This window comes from Phoenix dactylifera, unplaced genomic scaffold (assembly GCF_009389715.1).
Source record: "Phoenix dactylifera cultivar Barhee BC4 unplaced genomic scaffold, palm_55x_up_171113_PBpolish2nd_filt_p 000306F, whole genome shotgun sequence".
In the NCBI taxonomy this organism is placed as follows: domain Eukaryota; kingdom Viridiplantae; phylum Streptophyta; class Magnoliopsida; order Arecales; family Arecaceae; genus Phoenix; species Phoenix dactylifera.
In genome coordinates, this window is record NW_024067780.1 from 291,344 (window position 1) to 311,103 (window position 19,760).

General features: G+C 41.6%; 1 long non-coding RNA gene across 1 annotated transcript; it reads left to right on the forward strand.

Annotated features, from left to right (window-relative positions):
* The first annotated feature begins 728 nt into the window (after positions 1 to 728).
* LOC120105537 lies at positions 729 to 12,696 on the forward strand. The gene is made up of 3 exons (XR_005507922.1): positions 729 to 742; positions 900 to 904; positions 12,621 to 12,696. It is a non-coding gene; the product is annotated as an uncharacterized LOC120105537 (long non-coding RNA).
* The last annotated feature ends 7,064 nt before the right edge of the window (positions 12,697 to 19,760 follow it).

Sequence of the window (19,760 nt, forward strand, 5' to 3'; positions counted from 1 at the left end):
ACTTCCGAGTCATATCCAGTTTGCGAGTCCTGTCTTCAAGGAAAAATGGCTAGACTGCCCTTTGTAGGACATGGGGAGAGGACCACTGAAATACTTACCCTAGTACATACAGATGTATGTGGCCCATTCGATGTGCTAGCCAGGGGACGTTATTCTTACTTCATTACCTTTACTGATGATTATTCACGGTATGGGTATGTGTATCTTATGAGACACAAGTCTGAATCCTTTGAAAAGTTCAAAGAGTTCAAGAATGAAGTAGAAAAACAAACTGGAAAACCTCTTAAGGCCCTTCGATCAGATCGAGGAGGAGAATACCTTAGTGGGGAATTCCGGGACTATCTCAAAGAAAACGGCATAGTCTCACAATGGACACCTCCGGGTACACCTCAACTCAACGGGGTGTCAGAGAGGAGGAATCGGACCCTATTGGATATGGTCAGGTCCATGATGAGCTTCACTGATTTACCTATGTTTCTTTGGGGAGATGCCTTACTCACAGCGATTTATTTATTGAATAGAGTTCCCTCTAAATCCGTTCCTACCACACCGTATGAGATATGGCATGGTAAGAAACCAAGTCTGGGTCATCTCAAGATTTGGGGGTGTCCGGCCCACGTCAAGCGACTACAGGCGGACAAGTTAGAGGCTAGGACCATAAGTGCTCGTTTTATAGGATATCCTAAAGAGTCATTAGGATACAATTTTTACGTCTCAGAGGATCACAATGTGTTTGTGAGCCGTCATGCCATCTTCTTGGAAAATCAGTTTATCCTTGATAGAGGCAGTGGGAGGAAAATTGAGCTTGAAGAGAAAGTCTCTGAAAAGCAACGAGTCATGGATCCTATAGAACCCATTCATAAAGAGCCAGTACATGATGTCCCTCAACCACCTCGTAGATCTAGTAGGGTCTCCCATCCTCCCGATAGATACTTAGGTATACTAGAAGAGGATACCGAGGAAATGTTCCTAGTGGGAGATAGGGATCACATACAGGATCCCAAAACCTACAACGAGGCGATATCTGATATCGATTCCGAGAAATGGCTGAAAGCTATGAAGTCAGAGATAGACTCCATGCATTCCAACCAAGTCTGGACCTTAGTAGATCCACCAGAAGGTATTGTACCTATTGGATGCAAATGGATCTACAAAAGGAAGATAGGTTCGGATGGAGAGGTAGAGACCTATAAGGCAAGGCTTGTGGCGAAAGGGTATAGTCAGCGCGAAGGTATTGACTATCAGGAGACCTTTTCACCTGTAGCCATGCTAAAATCCATCCGGACATTGCTTGCCATTGCAGCATTTCATGACTATGAAATCTGGCAGATGGATGTGAAAACTGCTTTCCTGAATGGATATCTTGATGAAGATATCTATATGGAACAGCCTTTGGGTTTCACTTCCAGTGATGGAGATCACAAGGTCTGCAAGCTGCAAAGGTCCATCTATGGACTAAAGCAAGCCTCTCGGAGTTAGAACACTCGTTTCGATGATGCAATCAAAACGTTTGATTTCATCAAAAACGAAGAGGAACCATGTGTTTATAAAAAGGTTAGTGGGAGTGCTGTCATTTTTCTCGTACTGTACGTAGATGACATTCTCCTGATTGGGAATGATATTCCCATGCTAACCTCGGTCAAGGTCTGGTTGTCAAAAAGAATTCTCCATGAAAGACCTTGGGGAAGCATCCTATATTTTGGGAATAAAGGTCTATAGAGATAGATCTAAAAGGATGCTTGGCCTTTCACAGAAGATGTACATAGAGGAGGTGCTGAAGAGGTTCAGCATGGAAAACTCCAAGAGGGGTCTCTTACCCCTAAGGCATGGAATTCATCTCTCCAAGAAGATGTGCCCCAACACATCTGAGGAGATTCAACGCATGAGCAAGATTCCTTATGCATCGGCAATAGGAAGCCTCATGTATGCCATGCTATGTACACGACCTGATATAGCTCTTGCTGTGAGTGTCACAAGCAGATATCAGTCGAATCCAGGTGAAGAACACTGGACAGCTGTGAAGAATATTCTTAAGTACTTGAGAAGAACTAAAGATTTATTCTTGGTTTTTGGAGGATCATCAGAGTTAAAGGTAGAAGGGTACACAGATTCAGACTTCATGACTGATGTCGATGACAGGAAGTCAACATCTGGATACGTGTTCTTGTGCAATGGTGGTACGGTGAATTGGAAGAGTTCTAAACAACCGATCATTGCTGATTCGACTATGGAAGCCGAATACATCGCCGCCTCTGAAGCTGCTAAGGAAGGCTTCTGGTTCAAGAAATTCATTGCAGAGCTGGATGTGATGACATCAGATGCCATAACACTCTACTGCGATAACAATGGCGCCATAGCCCTTGCTAAGGAGCCAAGGTCTCATCAGAAGTCTAAGCATATAGAGCGGCGCTTTCACCTCATACGCGACTATGTGGAGAAGAAATATGTAGAGGTGCAGAGAGTAAACTCCGCGGATAACGTGGCAGACCCTTTCACTAAGCAGCTGAGTCAGCAAAAGACTGAAGCCCACCTTGAGAAGATGGGCCTAAGATATATGACCAATTGGCTTTAGTGCAAGTGGGAGATTGTTAGATGTATGCCCTAGAAGCCAATTTGGCTGACACATTGTTGATTCTAGGGACATAATTTTGTACTTGACTATTTATTATTGAATAAATAAAAGGCATCTTTTCATTCATATTGTTTATGTGTCTATGAATCGTCCAAGAAATAAATAAGATGATGATACATATTCTCAAGAGTTGAGAATTTGAGCCATGTATCATTGGTGATTAATTTCTAAATGCTCCTGATCAATGGATCATCACGAGGACGGTGATCGATCCGATCAGTGCACAGATCACTTTCCTTCTGGATGGACGAGACTTGAGTCCACAGTGTAGGGACACTGAAGTGATAGTGCAGGTGCTTGTTAGAGAACAAGGGTACTGAGCATGACCAAGACAAGAAGTCACTTGGATGTCTATCCACTCGTCAGTGACTTGCTTGATGTTGCAGTAGTGTGACTGGTCCTTTGACCTGCGGTGCTTCGGCTACTCACAGTGAGGTTATTGTAGTTTGACTGCATACATACATGGTCTCTAGCCATATGGGTCCATGCAGTGTAGATTGGCTGCAGTAGGTTCACTGTAGGAGTAGGGTATGCACCTATAAGGAATCTATCGACCTTGATAGAAGAGGAGTGATCCTATGTGATTTGTTAGACTGAGTTCTAAGACCTTGGCCAGGGCAGTAAGTGGAAAAGGAGTTTTTCATTATCAAACTCGAGTCGAATAAATCTTGACATATGACAGACGATGGGGTTTGACGAGTTGTCCATGACCTCCGTTCTGTAGGGATCCACGATAGTAGGACTGTATCACACGTTAACTGCACCTAGAGGTTCATCATTCCATTCTGCTGGGTAGCCACTACATGCTGCTAGGTGTCACTGGTGGATGGTGGGACTCATAGGGATTATCTTGATGATCGATAAACCCTAATGAGTTGAGTTGGAATCGTTCCAACCCATTGAAAGGAGTTTTCAATGATATAGTGATAGAGATCACAATATATCTCACTACCAGTCAGAATAGAACCTATGGGGTCACACACACTAGAAGTAGTGACCGATCCGATGGTTGAAAAGTGATTATGAATCACGAGTAATCAATTTGATTGATATGAAGTTAAAGAAGGAACAAAGGGAATTAATTAATTGGACTTAAACACAAATCCTACTTCGAGTAGGATTCCTAGAGTCCTAATTGGATTAGGACTGGGAATCCTAGTTGGAGTAGGACTGGAATTCCTATTTGGAATAGGATTCCTACAATCCTAATGAGATTAGGAATTTTAAATTAAAATTGGATTCCTACTTGGAGTAGGATTCCTAGAAATCCTAATTGGATTAGGACTTCGGATTCAAATAGAGTCCTAATTGGATTAGGACTAAAATTAAAATACATCCTAATTGGATTAGGATTCCTTAAGTCTAAATTAATTATTAATCTAATGAATCAACATGACTCCTAATTGGATTAGGATTGAAGAGTTCAATTGAGTCATGATTCATTCATGTCCTAATTGGATTAGGACTAGCATAGATTAAACCCAATTTGGTTAAGCCTAATTGGATTAGGACTTAACCACATTAGGGCATCCAAATCCTTACCTAATGAGGATTAGGGCAACCATGAAGGAGGGGCACACGCCCCTCCTCCTTTCATATTGCTTGGTGCGGCAACAAGAGGGGCCGGCGCCCCTCTTGGAATTATTTCAAGGGAGCTCCTAAAAGTTAGGAGCTCCACTTGTTATTTAAAGAGGGCTTCATGGGGCTGACCTAATTCATGAGAAGGCTTCTTCCTTGCTGCCGTACGCCCCCTTCTTGCTCCTCCTTTGGTTCAGCCGCCAACAAGAAGAAAGAAAAGAAGAAGCTAAGGCGCCCTCCTCTTCCTCCTTTCCTCCTTCCAACGCAGGGAAAAGAAAGTAGGCTGCAGGGGCTTTGCTTCTTCCTCTTCTTCATCCTTCTTCTTCCTCCTCTCAAGTGCAATCAAGAGTTGATTGAAAGAGAGGACATCAGCCATCAAAGCTATCTCTGCAAGGGAGCTAGCACCCCGGTGAGATAGAGAGCTTGGATCGGATCCTGCTTCGTGTGGATACCCGTAGAGGCCGGACGTTTGAACGGCTTCAAGCGAACCTTCTTCCAAAACCACGAATTCAGATTTGCGGTGATCATCTACCCGCGCAAGGTGAAGATTTGATCTTCCTAATAGTTTTAAAAGTATTAATTCTTACCTAATTACGAAAGGTCTCGAAACAACGTTCATGTGATGAACGTCGAACCCGTGCATGCCGATTTCGCTGCCATCTGAAAAATTTTTGAAATATCAGCGGCATGGGCGGGTTCCCAACACCTACCATCTGCGACTACCGTCTGGTTTTAGTTTATTACTTAGAGACTGCTATTATGTACCTGCTGCTAGCAGAAATTTGATTTCTGTTTCATGTCTAACACAGGAAGGTCATGTTTTTACATTTGACAAAGACTGTTGTTCCATTTATTTCAGAAATAAAATAGTCGCACGTGGTTTTATGATTGACAGTCTCTATCATTTGCATATGGATGTATCTGTAAATGTGTCTGAGCAAGAAGTGAGTGCCAAAGGATCCAAGAGATCCAGGGATGAGATAAACCAAAAATATTTGTGGCACCTCAGGCTTGGCCATATTGGAGAGGACAGAATGAACAAAATGGATAAAGATGGGCTTCTCGGCTCATTGACTTCCAAGTCATATCCAGTTTGCAAGTCCTGTCTTCAAGAAAAAATGGCTAGATTGCCCTTTGTAGGACATAGGGAGAGGACCACTGAAATACTTACCCTGATACACACAGATGTGTGTGGCCCATTCAATGTGCAAGCCAGGGGACGTTATTCGTACTTCATTACCTTTACCGATGATTATTTACGGTATGCGTATGTGTATCTTATGAGACACAAGTCTGAATCTTTTGAAAAGTTCAAGGAGTTCAGAAATGAAGTAGAAAAACAAACTGAAAAACCTCTTAAGGCTCTTCGATCAGATCGAGGAGGAGAATACCTTAGTGGAGAATTCCGGGACTATCTCAAGGACAATGGCATAGTCTCACAATGGACTCCTTCGGGTACACCTCAACTCAACGGGGTGTCAGAGAGAAGAAATCGGACTCTATTGGATATGGTCCGGTCCATGATGAGCTTCACTGATTTACCTATATTTCTTTGGGGAGATGCCTTACTTACCGCAGTATATCTACTTAATAGAGTTCCCTCTAAATCCGTTCCTACCACACCGTATGAGATATGGCATGGTAAGAAACCAAGTCTTGGTTATCTCAAGATTTGGGGATGTCCGGTCCACGTCAAAAGACTACAGGCGGACAAACTAGAGGCTAGGACCATAAGTGCTCATTTTATAGGATATCCTAAAGAGTCATTAGGATACAATTTTTACGTCTCAGAGGATCACAATGTGTTTGTGAGCCGTCATGCCATCTTCTTGGAAAACCAGTTTATCCTTGATAGAGGCAGTGGGAGGAAAATTGAGCTTGAAGAGAAAGTCTCTGAAAAGCAACGAGTCATGGATCCTATCGAACCCATTCATACAGAGCCAGTACACGATGTCCCTCAACTACCTCGCAGATCAAGTAGGGTCTCCCATCCTCCCGATAGATACTTAGGTATACTAGAAGAGGATACTGAGGAAATGTTCCTAGTGGGAGATAGGGATCACATACAGGATCCCAAAACCTACAACGAGGCGATATCTGATATCGATTCCGAGAAATGGTTGGAAGCTATAAAGTTAGAATTAGACTCCATGCATTCCAACCAAGTCTGGACCTTAGTAGATCCACCAGAAGGTATGTGCCTATTGGATGTAAGTGGATCTACAAAAGGAAGATAGGTTCGGATGGAAAGGTAGAGACCTATAAAGCAAGGCTAGTGGCGAAAGGGTGTAGTCAACGCAAAGGCATTGACTATCAGGAGACCTTTTCACCTGTAGCCATGCTAAAATCCATCCGAACATTGCTTGCCATTGCAGCATTTCATGATTATAAAATCTGGCAGATGGATGTGAAAACTGCTTTCCTGAATGGATATCTTGATGAAGATATCTATATGGAACAGCCTTTGGGTTTCACTTCCAGTGATGGAGATCACAAGGTCTGCAAGCTGCAAAGGTCCATCTATGGACTAAAGCAAGCATCTCGGAGTTGGAACACTCGTTTCGATGACGCAATCAAAACATTTGATTTCATCAAAAATGAAGAGGAACCATGTGTTTACAAAAAGGTTAGTGGGAGCGCTGTCGTATTTCTCGTACTGTACGTGGACGACATCCTTCTGATAGGGAATGATATTCCCATGCTAACCTCGGTCAAGGTCTGGTTGTCAAAAGAGTTCTCCATGAAAGACCTTGGGGAAGCATTCTATATTTTGGGAATAAAAGTCTATAGAGATAGATCTAAAAAGATGCTTGGCCTATCACAGAAAATGTACATAGAGGAAGTGCTGAAAAGGTTCAGCATGGAAAACTCTAAAAGGGGTCTTTTACCCCTAAGGCATGGAATTCATCTCTCCAAGAAGATGTGCCCCAACACATCTGAAGAGATTCAACGCATGAGCAAGATTCCCTATGCATCAGCAATAGGGAGCCTCATGTATGCCATGCTATGTACACGACCTGATATAGCCCTTGCTGTGAGTGTCACAAGCAGATATCAGTCGAATCCAGATGAAGAACACTGGACAGCTGTGAAGAATATTCTTAAGTACTTGTTTTTGAAGAAGAACTAAAGATTTATTCTTGGTTTTTTGGAGGATCATCAAAGTTAAAGGTAGAAGGGTACACAGATTCAGACTTCATGACTGATGTCGATGATAGGAGAAGGAGGAACTTCAGAAGGCTCTATGATCTTGTCCTCCTCACATACCAACGTGGAACGTTGGTCTCTGGTGGGGCAAACAACGGCGGAATGGCCTCGACCGCCGCACTTGTAGCAATCTGTAGAGTTACTTTCTTGCAGCATGGATTGGGGCATACATCCTTTACCCCTTTCATTGGCCCGTAAAGCACCTCTTTCTTGATAAGCACTTCGATTAAAAGAGGTTTTAGATCTGAAAATAGGGGCGTTACCTTGAGGAAAAGGGACTCCTTGGCTACTGCGTTCTAGAGGCCGTCGCACGATCGGTGTTTGTGCAGGGCATCGTTGTCGCTGCTGTGACTCCATACGAAGCGCGAGTTGGTATGCCTCCTCCTTTGCCGTATAAGATCCATTCGATGGAGGACTTCAGCCAGCTTCTTATCTTGTTGGCGACGATGTCGTAGTCGTGCCTCCGTACGATCCATCTCTTCTACTTCTCGTTGTTGATCATCATTGTAGGGATGGCAACGATCATCGTAGTAGGAACGACATCGATCGACATTGTAGGGATAATGTCGATCTTCATAGTAGGGATAGCGACATCTTGTACTCATGATGGTGCAATAGAATCAGCAACAAAAATCAGAGATAATAAAAACCCTTTGGCCGTCACCCAAGGGATGAACCGACCCTCCTTATGGCTTCTTTCTCAAACTCTAACCCCCAGTGGTCATCACCCAAGCGATGATCTGACCCACTTCAGATAATTTTTTTTTTCTTTTTTTTTTTCTTTTACACCACTCATTCAACCTCCAACTCTCCCATGGTATGGGGTTTACAAAGATGAAGAACAAAATATAAAATACCCCAAACCAAAATCAAACAAGAATTATTACTGGCAGAAATTTCGGTATGATTTCAAACAAGTATAAGATGCTGAATTTTAATTCCCTTTAACTTCTATGAATCAATCAGATCTACCCAACACACCAAAAAATCAGATCTGAATGTTTCAAGATATGGATGTTACCTCCTGAGGTAAGATCTTCTTCTAGTACTCCTGTGGATCGATTCGCTCTGATACCAATTGACGCAATCGGGGTGGGCTGCAGATTTTTTTCTTCTTTGAGGATGGCTGAATCTTTCTTCTCTTCTTTTTTTTTCTAAGCAATGGCAATGGAGGCTAGGGTTCTTTGTGGTGGAAGGAAGAAGAAAGAGGATGGGTTGGAAAAATTGATTTGAATTGGCAGCAATTGGCTCCAAAGAAAGGTTGGCGTTGGGCGGTTCTAGATTGCAATTGGATTCGTTGAGAGGAATCAATTCGAACCGATTGGATTGATCAATATAAGGTCTGATGGCTTGAGAGTTTTTTTGAGTATTAGATGGATTCTGAAAGGGATGAAGTATTAAAGAGGATGGAAGAAACTTTACTTGAATTTAATCAGGATTTCTAATAGGTTGGTGATGGAAGAACTAGGCACAATCAGTACACCAAAAGGAACTAGTATGAACCCAATTTGATGATCAATATGTTGGCTATATGAACGTAGATTTTTCTGAAGAATATGAAGGTTGGAAGCTCTTGTGGACGTGAGGGAACAATGGAGTATTTTTTTTTTTTTTTTGGAATTTATTTCTAAAGGATAACTAAAGAAACTAGGTTGAGTCTCACACCCTAGGTTCCTAGAATTTGAGGAGAAGGTTGGGGCGTCTCACCTTTATCTTCTTCTCTCCAATGGTGTCTCACCAATGGCTGGAAAAGAGCACTTCTTTTCGTGGTCTCTCTCTCACAAATCTCTAGAATTTTTTTTTCAAATAAATTTGATATCATTTCATTCATCGAAACCTCCTCTTATAAAGAGAAAGAGGTTGGAAGTTACAAACAGATTTACTTGGACTCAAATCAGATAAGGACATTTTTTAAAATTCAAATCTAATGATAAACTTCCTAAACAACTTGCCAACTAAAGGTTGGACAAGTGTCAACCCTTCATGGTGTGTGGGTTGGAGATTAGGAGCAGGAACCCCAACCGCACCATTACTCAAACACCTTCTCGAGTACCAACATCAGCATGATGTTCGGGAGACTCCTCAAATGTCATCCGATCTCCAAATTTTATGTTCTTATAGTCATTGGAAGCTACGGATGTCTACTTTCCAACAAAATTTGAATCAACTTAATCAGACTTCTGTAGCTCTCGAAATCTTCAAAATACCATATGGTGTTCAATCTGTCACGGATTTCAACTGGATCTGAACTCTGAATTTCTTCCACATGTGAGAGATCTTCATGGTTGAACTTCTCCACGTGATGAGTGATGATCTTCACGGCATTAGGAATCCTTCTTAATGGCACTCAATCATAAGGACTCAATCTTAAACACATGGGACTCAATCCTCTCGCATAAGGACTCAATTTCACTCATACGACTAAACTAAATTCTCCACACATGACCCAATATGACTTGACTCAATCCTTGCATAACATGGACTCTTTTGATGCCACTTGGCATTCAATTACAAACATAAATCAGCAAATTGCAAACCCAAAATAAGAACTCAAATAAACCCAAAATAAAAGGACTCAATGTGACCAAAATAAAATAGACTCAATCCAATTAAATGCTAGAAATTACGAAACCCAATGTGTTTTCGGGCCACACACAAGCAAGAATCCAAACTTGACGTAATCATTATGATTTTGGGCTCGTGCTCCTGCATCAGCAGTTAAGTCAACAAAAGACTGAAGCCCACCTTGAGAAGATGGGACTCAGATATATGACTGATTGGCTTTAGTGCAAGTGGAGATTGTTAGATGTATACCCTAGAAGCCAATTTTGGCTGACACATTATTAATTCTAGGGACATAATTTTGTACTTGACTATTTATTATTGAATAAATAAAGGCATCTTTCTATTCATATTATTTATGTGTCTATGAATCGTCCAAGAATTAATAAGATGATGATGCATATTCTTAAGAGTTAAGAATTTGAGCCATGCATCATTGGTGATTAATTTCTGAATGCTCCTGATCAATGGATCATCATAAGGACGGTGATCGATCCGATCAGTGCACACATTGCTTTCCTTATGGATGGACGAGACTCGAGTCCACAGTGTGGCGACACTGAAGTAATAGTGCAGGTGCTTGTTAGAGAACAAAGGTACTGAGCGTGACCAACACAAGAAGTCACTTGGATGTCTATCCACTCGTCAGTGACTTGCTTGATGTTGCAGTAGTGTGACTAGTTCTTTGACCTGCGATACTTCGGCTACTCACAGTGAGGTTATTGTAGTTTGACTGCACAAATACATGGTCTCTAGCCATATGGGTCCATGCAGTGTAGATTGGCTGCAGTAGGTTCACTGTAGGAGTAGGGTATGCACCTATAAGGAATCTATCGACCTTGATAGATAAGGAGAGATCCTATGTGATTTATAAGACTGAGTTCGTAAGACCTCGGCCGGGGCAGATTGCACAGTGGAGAAAGAGTTCTCCGCTCTCGAACTTAAGTTGAATAGATCTTGACATATGACAGACGAAGGGGTTTGACGAGTTATCAATGACCTCCGTCCTGTAGGGATCCACGATAGAAGGACTGTATCACATGATAACTGCACCTAGAGGTTCATCATTCTATTCTGCTAGGTAGCCACAACATGCTGCTAGGTGTCACTAGTGGATGGTGGGACTCATAGGGATTCTCTTGATGATCGATAAACCCTATTGAGTAGAGTTGGAATCGTTCCGACCCATTGAAAGGAGTTTTCAATGATATTGTGATAGAGATCACAATATATCTCACTACCAATCAGAGTAGAACCTATGGGGTCACACACACTAGAGGCATTGACCGATCCGATGGTTGAATCGTGATTAGGAATCACAAGTAATCAATTCGATTGATAATAAGTTGAAGAAGGAACAAAGAAAATTGATTAATTGGACTTAAAATAAGAGTCCTACTTGGAGTAGGATTCGTAGAGTCCTAATTGGATTAGGACTAGAAATCCTACTTGGACTGGGATTCCTACTTGGACTGGGAATCCTATTTGGAGTAGGACTAAGATTCCTACTTGGAGTAGGATTCCTATAATCCTAATTAGATTAGGAGTTTGAATTAAATTTGGATTCCTACTTGGAGTAGGATTCCTAGAGTCCTAATCGGATTAGGACTTCAAATTCAAATTAGAGTCCTAATTGGATTAGGACTAGAATTAAACAAGTCCTAATTGGATTAGGATTTCTTAAGTCCCAATTAATTATTAATCCAATGAATCAAGATGACTCCTAATTAGATTAGGATTGAAGAGTTCAATTGAGTCATGGTTCATTCAAGTTCTAATTGATTAGGACTAGCATAGATTGAACCCAATTGATTCATATTTGGACTAGAACCAAATAGAAGCCCTAGATGCCTTTAAAAAGGCTTTGAAAGGAGGTGCCCTAATGATAAGTGAAGCCCTCCTCCTCTCCAACTCGTGGCCACCCTTCTCCCCTCTTGGTTTCAGCCACCATCAGCAAAAAGGTGAGAAGAAGAAAGCCTTGGCGGCAGCCTCCTCCCTCCTCCTTTGCTTCATCCAACGCAGGGAAAAGAAAAGGGCTGCAAGGTGCTTTGATTCTTCTTCAAGATCCCTCCTTCTTCTTCCTCCTCCCAAGCACAATCAAGAGTTGATTGAAAGGGAGGTGATCAGCCATCAAAATATATCTCTGCAAGGGAGCTAAACCCCGGGGAGATTGGAACGTTTGGATCGGTTCCTGCTTCGTTGTGGATACCCGTAGAGGCCGGACACTTGAACGGCTTCAAGCGAACCTTCATCCAAAACCACGATCATCAGTTTGCGGTGATCATCTACCCGCACAAAGGTGAAGATCTGATCTTCTAATGTTATTTAAAAGTTTTAATCCTTATCTATCTACGAACGGTTTTAAACAACGTCATCGGCGATGAACGGTTGATCCCGCGCATGCCTCTTCGCTGCATCTGAAATTTTGAAATTTTTCTGCGGCATGAGCGGGTTCCAACACTTTGGAATGTGGGTTGTGGCAGATGGTGGACTAGCTGAAGAAAGTCTTTTGGGTTTTTATGTGATACATTCCTCTCCTCTTCTTCACCTTCCTTGTTGTTATCCTCCCAACGCCTTATTATCTATTACACATCCACTCCTAAGGGTAGTCCAAAAGCATTGGCTTGCTCATGATTTAAAGCCGAATCGTTGCAATTGATGTTCGATCCCGAAGAGAAGGAAGAGATCTTAGAAAAGTAGGGTATACGATCCGGTAAAGAATCAAAATCGAGTTTCTTGAGCCACGTATTGTCCCCTTGGGTTACTCATTGGTTGACTTGGGAGCTTGCCTTCCTCTCGCTTGTTTAATGCATTAGCTAGTTGACCCATTTGGGATTCTAGCTTAGCAATTGATTGCATGTGAGAGTGCAATAGTTGTGTGTTTGCCTCCAAACCTTGAAGGGCAGTCAACACCTTTTCCTCAAAGGCTGTATTTCTTTGAGTTGGAGGAGGAGGATGTTGAAATTGAGTTGAGGAACGGTAGAGATGAAAATTCTGAGGGTTTTAAAAATTTTGGGAGAAGGGTTGCGAGGTATTAGAAGCTTGCTACCTCCAAAAAAAATTTGGATGATTCCGCCATCCCGGGTTATATGTATTGGAAAATGGGTCATTACCCGGTCTGGGCTGGGTTTAAGCAGCATTGATGTGTTCTTGCACGAGTTTGAAAAATTGGGGTGCTGAGGGGCACTCATGAATAGGATGCGATGGGCTAGAACAGATAGCACACACTTGTACTTGGGAAGAGCTAACGACATGTCCTCCTATCATCAGTTGGTCAATCTTATGGACAATGCATCTACCTTGCTAGACAGGTCCCATAGAATGACTTATTTTCACAAATGGTCCCTTTTCTTTGAGAACTCGAGGGTGCTTGACGAGAACAAGAAGCATGGTGGAGGGAGTTTTCATTAAGATTTTCAAATAATTGCCATGCTTCATGCTCATTTTGAAGCATGAAAGTTCCCCGCATGCAGCATCGATCATGCTAACGGTTTCGTTCAGTCAATCCCGTCATAGAAACATTGCACTAACCTGCCATTTAGGTATTTGATGATGTGGGCATTTACGAATTAGGGTTCCCGAAATCCTTTTCCAAGTTTCATGAAATTCTTCTCCCATCAGTTTGGGACAAGCTTGTGATAGCTCGCCTAAACTGGTTCATTCTTCCTATGGAAAAGTAATTTTTTAATATATTCCTTGTTGCATTTGATCCCAAGACGAATCGAATTGGCTTCTAAAGAATTCAGCCATTGCTTGGCTCTATTTTTAAGGGAGAAGGAAAATAATCTAAGTTTCAAGAGCATCGTCAGTGAAGTTCTGAATCTTGACAGTGGTGCAAATCTCAAGAAATTCATCTAAGTATTTATATGGGTCTTCGTTGGTGAGCCCATAAAAAGATGGGAGCATTTGGGTCACACAGGACTTTATTTCATATTGTACAACTGTTTACTTCGAATAATCGAAATGCAAGATGGGAAAGTGTAAATGTGGGAGTAAAGTACTCCCTCAGGGAGTTTGGATTGTTTTTCAGCCATCTCAGGAGGTGGGGGTGATTCCATGTTCTAATCTCAGCTCCGAATATTCTAAGGGTCCATTCTATTTCAGGGTCAAAGGGTAATAGGTCACGTACTCTAGAGCGACTCCCTTGCATACACTAGTACTTGATCAGTCAAGCATGCAATAAAGAAAACACATCAAATCCTTGTATTTGCCCTAAAATCACTAGACAACTCCTAACTGGTTTGAAGAGGGTACCTAAGCCTCCAATCCGGTCTAATGAACTGAGTTGACCAGGTAAGCTCCCAGGTAAGTGGAGGGGTCACGATGCGTTCGTAAAGGTCCCACTTAAAATCACTTGCCTCGAACAGATGAACTGTCTTCCTTATAGGGACAAAGCTTGCCTAGACATCAACTAAGCCACAGAGCAAAATTGGTGCAACTTTTGGTGATCTTCGTCCTATTGAGCTCGAATGTTCCTAGGGGCCAACGTCTAATTGATTTTAATTAAAGTGACACTATGTGAGATTGAGTTCACCTAAGTTGGGCAAGAGTCCGGTGATGAAATCCGGCTCTTATCTTGTTGGGGTAATTGCCCTTACTAAGTGTGGATTAATTGGTGGATGTGTATCAAGCATGCATTCACACTTTTGCTAAAATTAAAATCAAACCATGACCACAAAATTTTAAGCTAATTGGGAATCAATTTAAAAAAGAAAGGTTTAGAAGTTTCCAAAGAAAATTTCCCCAGCAAATTTTTTTTTTTTAGCAAACCTCTACAGCATTCCTTTTTTGCAGTCCCCTCTTTGATCGTCCCAGATTTTCTTTTCGATTCCTGATCAAATAATATCAAAAGAAAATTAAAATTAGTAAGAGAAAAAAAAAGAGATAAAAAAGTAACAACAATAGAAAATATTTTATTTTAGATATATATATATTTAAAGTTTTTTTTACAAAATGAAAAGAAAAACAACTATGCTAGCAATCTCCAGTAACGGCGCCAAAAATTGATCGGTTCTTTCAATTTCAAAAATAAACCATGCAATAGCACGTATCCTGTAGGATAGTGATTACGGGTGTCGGTCCACAGGGATTGTAGAATAAGTTATTTTTCTTTTAAAAATAAATCAAGAAGAGAATTTGCTAACTTGATTTAACTAAATTAAACTATGAGTGCGAACTAGAATTTATCAGAATAAATAGATCTAGGGTTTGGAGTCCACCACATAGCATTGCATCAGGATTTGTGTTCTTTATTTTTTTTTATCTTTTGGAGAGGCATGCAATATTGGCTACAAGCTTTTTAAAATAAAAGTATAAAGAGTTCTAAGAAAATCCATCTTAGGTATAGCAAGAAGTATCTACTTAATTATGCTAACCTAGGGTGCAGTACACCTCTTCTTCCTAGGCATGGATCATCTTAGACTACTTTAGCAAACATGAATAGTAACTAGCATGCTCAAAGTTTAAATATCATAAAGGAATATTTCATTGAGAATTAGAATTTAAACAAGCTCCAAAAAAAAATAAAAAAGTAAGAACTACAATTGCCCTGTTACATTGCTAGGGCTTCATCCAGTCCTAGACTAGATGTTTAGCTGCGCATGGCTTCCGGACAACCTCCCATCTTCATGTGAAAATCTTCCGCTCCCATTATTCCCAAATATCCCAAAATATTCTCTCCCCCCCTCCTTTCTTTCTCTTTTTTTTCTTTCTTTTTCTCTGGTTTGGCCCTTTTTTCTCCCGAACAGAGCCTCCTCTGTTCTTCCCCCTCCCCCCTTCCCTCTCCTCCCCTCTTCCTTTTATAGATCTCCACCAAGGATCAGCCAGCGGTGGATCCATGATTTCGCGTGGAGAGGAGGAAGAACGCGTGCGTGATCGTTGGGACGGAATCCACGGGATCGGCTGGATCGATGGAGCTGACCGTGGGATGGAGGCGCTAATCCGGAAAAGAGCTGGCTGGGTGGCTGAATCATGGGAGTCTGGGATCTCGGAGAAGACGGGAACGGAGCTAGAGACGGATGCCGATCCGGGAGGAGCTGGGTTACCGGCTGCTGGGAAGGAGATTAATCCAGAAATGTTGGCTGAGCTGGAAAGGCTCGTTGATTGTAGCCGGCTAGGATTGCAAAGGAGTGGTCACTGGCTGCATCGACTGATGGCGGAACACCCGAGGATGAAGACGATGCCGCGTAGGTGGATGCGGAAGAAGACGGAGGAGCTGGATGCAGTGGGCATGCGGTTGATGCGGCTGGAATGGGCTGATGGCGCTGGTGCACCGCGTTGATCACGGAGTTGGGAGTTATTCATGAGAGGATCTGGGAGGATCAAGGAAGGAGGGAACGAGGATGTTGGGATGCATCCACGGAAAGGATGGATTCTAGAATCGGCTGGGATGCTGGGAAATTCGGAGAAGGAAAGAGAGGATCTCGGCTCTTGTTCTGGAACAGGGGATGAGGAAACAAAAAATAATAATAATAATGTGGGAGATGAACACGGGAATGAGGGAGGATATGTGAATTTTCTTATTATTTATATTTCTTCTCTTTTTTCTTTTTTTTTAGAAAATGGTTGGGGTCCACTCAGGTAGGTTGGAAGGGCTTTGTTCTGAATCTAAAATAAAGGAAGTTTAGAAGTGGAGAAAATGGAAGAGGCCTTTGTTTTGCTAAGTTGGGAAACTTGGTACACCACGGGAAATATGACGTGGACAAAGGAATGGGTAGCTTTATGCACATGTGAGAGAAAGTAGTCCACACATGGAACAGATTGGGACTAGTTCGTGAATGGGATGACTTGACCTGCACACACATGAGACTAAATCAATATAGAAAATTAAACCAAACTTGAATTACCTCTAATAATTATTAAAATGCAATGAAGAGGGGAAACACATTTTCTTATGTTTAAATTTAAAATATGTGCATAACAATAATAATAAGTGCTATGTAAAATAGATAAATTTATACATTATTTAGCACTTATCACCGACCCACTTACCCCTTTACCACAACATCTCATGTTAATAGAGAGTCCAATCCTCCGATGCAACTAGCCCACTGTATCCAGCCGAGACTAATCAACGTCGGAAAGATTTTAGCAACTCTACTACGGTGGAAGACCAATCGACTTAATATTGGGTAATCAGATCTTAGTGATTCCAACTTTGAGCTTTCCATAGGAGGTAATCGATCAATTGGCCAGGTAAGCAGGTGGGAGGCTCTCCTTACTCAGAGAGTAAGGTCCTAATTAAGTAACCATCTTTGAGCTTTCCTAGACACCAATTAGATCAATTAATCAAATATGGCTAGCTTAATGTATCGTTCACTTTCGATTGATTTAGGGAGGTTTTAGGTCTCTTGGGATTTACATCTAATGTAACAATCTACCCCATACCATATGTCGTTCGATTTACATCTTATGTAAATGTCATATTGGTTTAAGTTTACATCCTATGTAATTATGAAACTCTTTCATATATTATGCGATTACATCTTATGTAAATGACATAATCGTTTCAGTTTACATCTTATATAAATGTCCTATTGTTTAAAAATTTTATTTACATTCATGCAAATAAATTTTGTTTAACTAATACAAACATCTCATGCATACATTGTTTTAAACATAACCTTAAACAAGTAGGAACATTATGATTACATGCATCTTATGTATATTTTAGATCTGAAACTTTAAACCTATTATGCTATTCTCTAAATTTCAAATCATGCATTACTTGATTTAAAATATTGTAATCTAATTGCAATTCTAAAATAATTTGCAAGATCATAGCAAATAAAAATCTGCATGCTGAAAATTTCAGCAACCTGAAATTTCAGCATGCAGAAAATCCAGCAAGCATAATTCCTTTAAAAATTATATTTAAAATATGGTAATCAATATTAGATTTGAAGATCTCATCTTCAAAAATTCTGCAGGTGTAGAACACCGCAACCTGATGATCTATTCTAGGTTCCTGTTTGAGCCGCATGTTAGGGATTCAACCCTACGATTGCGGAATATAAGAAATAGTAGGAGAAAAAAGAACACGGCAAGAAACAATAACAAACGCACAAGACACCCAAGTTTATGTGGTTCGGAGTCCCTTGCTCCTACGTCCACAGCCGCACAGATCAATACTTCACTATATAATCAAAGAAAGTTACAGAGATTCAAGAGAAGAGAACAAACTCTCTTTCTTACAGCAAAACAATCTCTCTCAAGACGAGCAACGCGTCGTCTTCCTGATGCACACAAAGGATCTCCTTTTGGAAACTTCTCGTTGATGAGTTCTAGGGTTTCTCAAGGTTGCCACACACCTCTCGTGTCCCACAAGAAGTCTATATATACCTCCCAATCTCTTACTTTGATTAGGGCTTCAAAAAACCTTGGCTTGAACCCGGTTCATAACTCAGCCTCGCGTGAAAATCGTGCTCGAGTCGACTCCCGCAATTCTGCGAGTCGACTCGGCCACAGTCCACAGAAAAAGCCTCTCTGTCTGCCTGTGGGAGTCGACTCCTGGAGTTCTCGAGTCGACTCCAACACTGGGGAGTCGACTCCTATGGATCTGGAGTCGACTCCAAGACTGTGCCAAGTCTGCCTGCGTGCCAGAGTCGACTCCAAGTCTGCTGGAGTCGACTCCGGACCTTGCTGAAATTTTTTCTTTGCTGATTCAACTCTGAATCTTTTCGAACTCTTTCCGGCTTGTCTTCCCTTGATCCTCCACCACCATAGTGCACATAGGGGTCTTGAAAAAAAGGGAATGGATCAGGCTCCACAACCCAACAACTCTCCCACTTGGAGACTGATACATCCAATTGTGCATCTCTCTGAAAAATAAACAAACTTCTATATCTTGATCTGTATTCTCTGTGCGGCACCTCCATTCAACTAGCTTTGGAGGCCAATTGAGGCCATGCATAGCCTCAATTTCTCTGTAGTGACTGTCTTAGTCAACATATCCGCTGAATTCTTTGCTCCTTGAATCTTCTCAAGTAACAAACTGCCATCTTCTAGCAACTTCCTGATGAAGTGATATCTCAGCTGTATGTGCTTCGTTCTCGCATGAAACATTGGGTTCTTAGCTAAGTGAATAGCACTCTGACTGTCGCAGAATAGTACACTACAGTTCTGTTCTCTGCCCAGCTCTTTCAGAAGGTTTTGTAGCCAAATCATCTCCTTACTGGCTTCTGTAATGGCAACATATTCTGCCTCTGTTGTCGAAAGAGCAACGATCTTTTGCAATTGTGAGAACCAGCTCACTGCTGTTCCGCCTATGGTATAAACATACCCTGTGGTGCTTCTTCTAGTGTCAGTATCACCTCCCAGGTCTGCATCCACAAAACCTTGTAGTGTTTGACTGCCTTTTCTATAACACAAGCCTACATTTCTGGTACCTTTCAAATATCTTAGGATCCACTTGACAGCCTCCCAATGTTGTCTACCCGGATTGGCCATGTATCTGCTCACAGCTCCCACTGCATGTGCAATGTCGGGTCTCGTGCATATCATAGCATACATCAAGCTGCCTACAGCTGAAGCATATGGTACCCTTGACATCTTCTTCAGCTCCTCATCATCCTTGGGTGATTGCTCTTTTGAAAGTTTGAAATGGCTCGCTAAAGGTGTCTTCACAGAATCTGCATCTGTCATATTGAATCTATTCAACACCTTATCAATGTAGTTAGCTTGAGAAAGCTTCAGTGTTCCAGCCACCTTATCCCTTTCAATCCTCAGCCCAAGCATCTGTTTTGCTGCACCCATGTCTTTCATTGCAAACTTCCTTGATAGC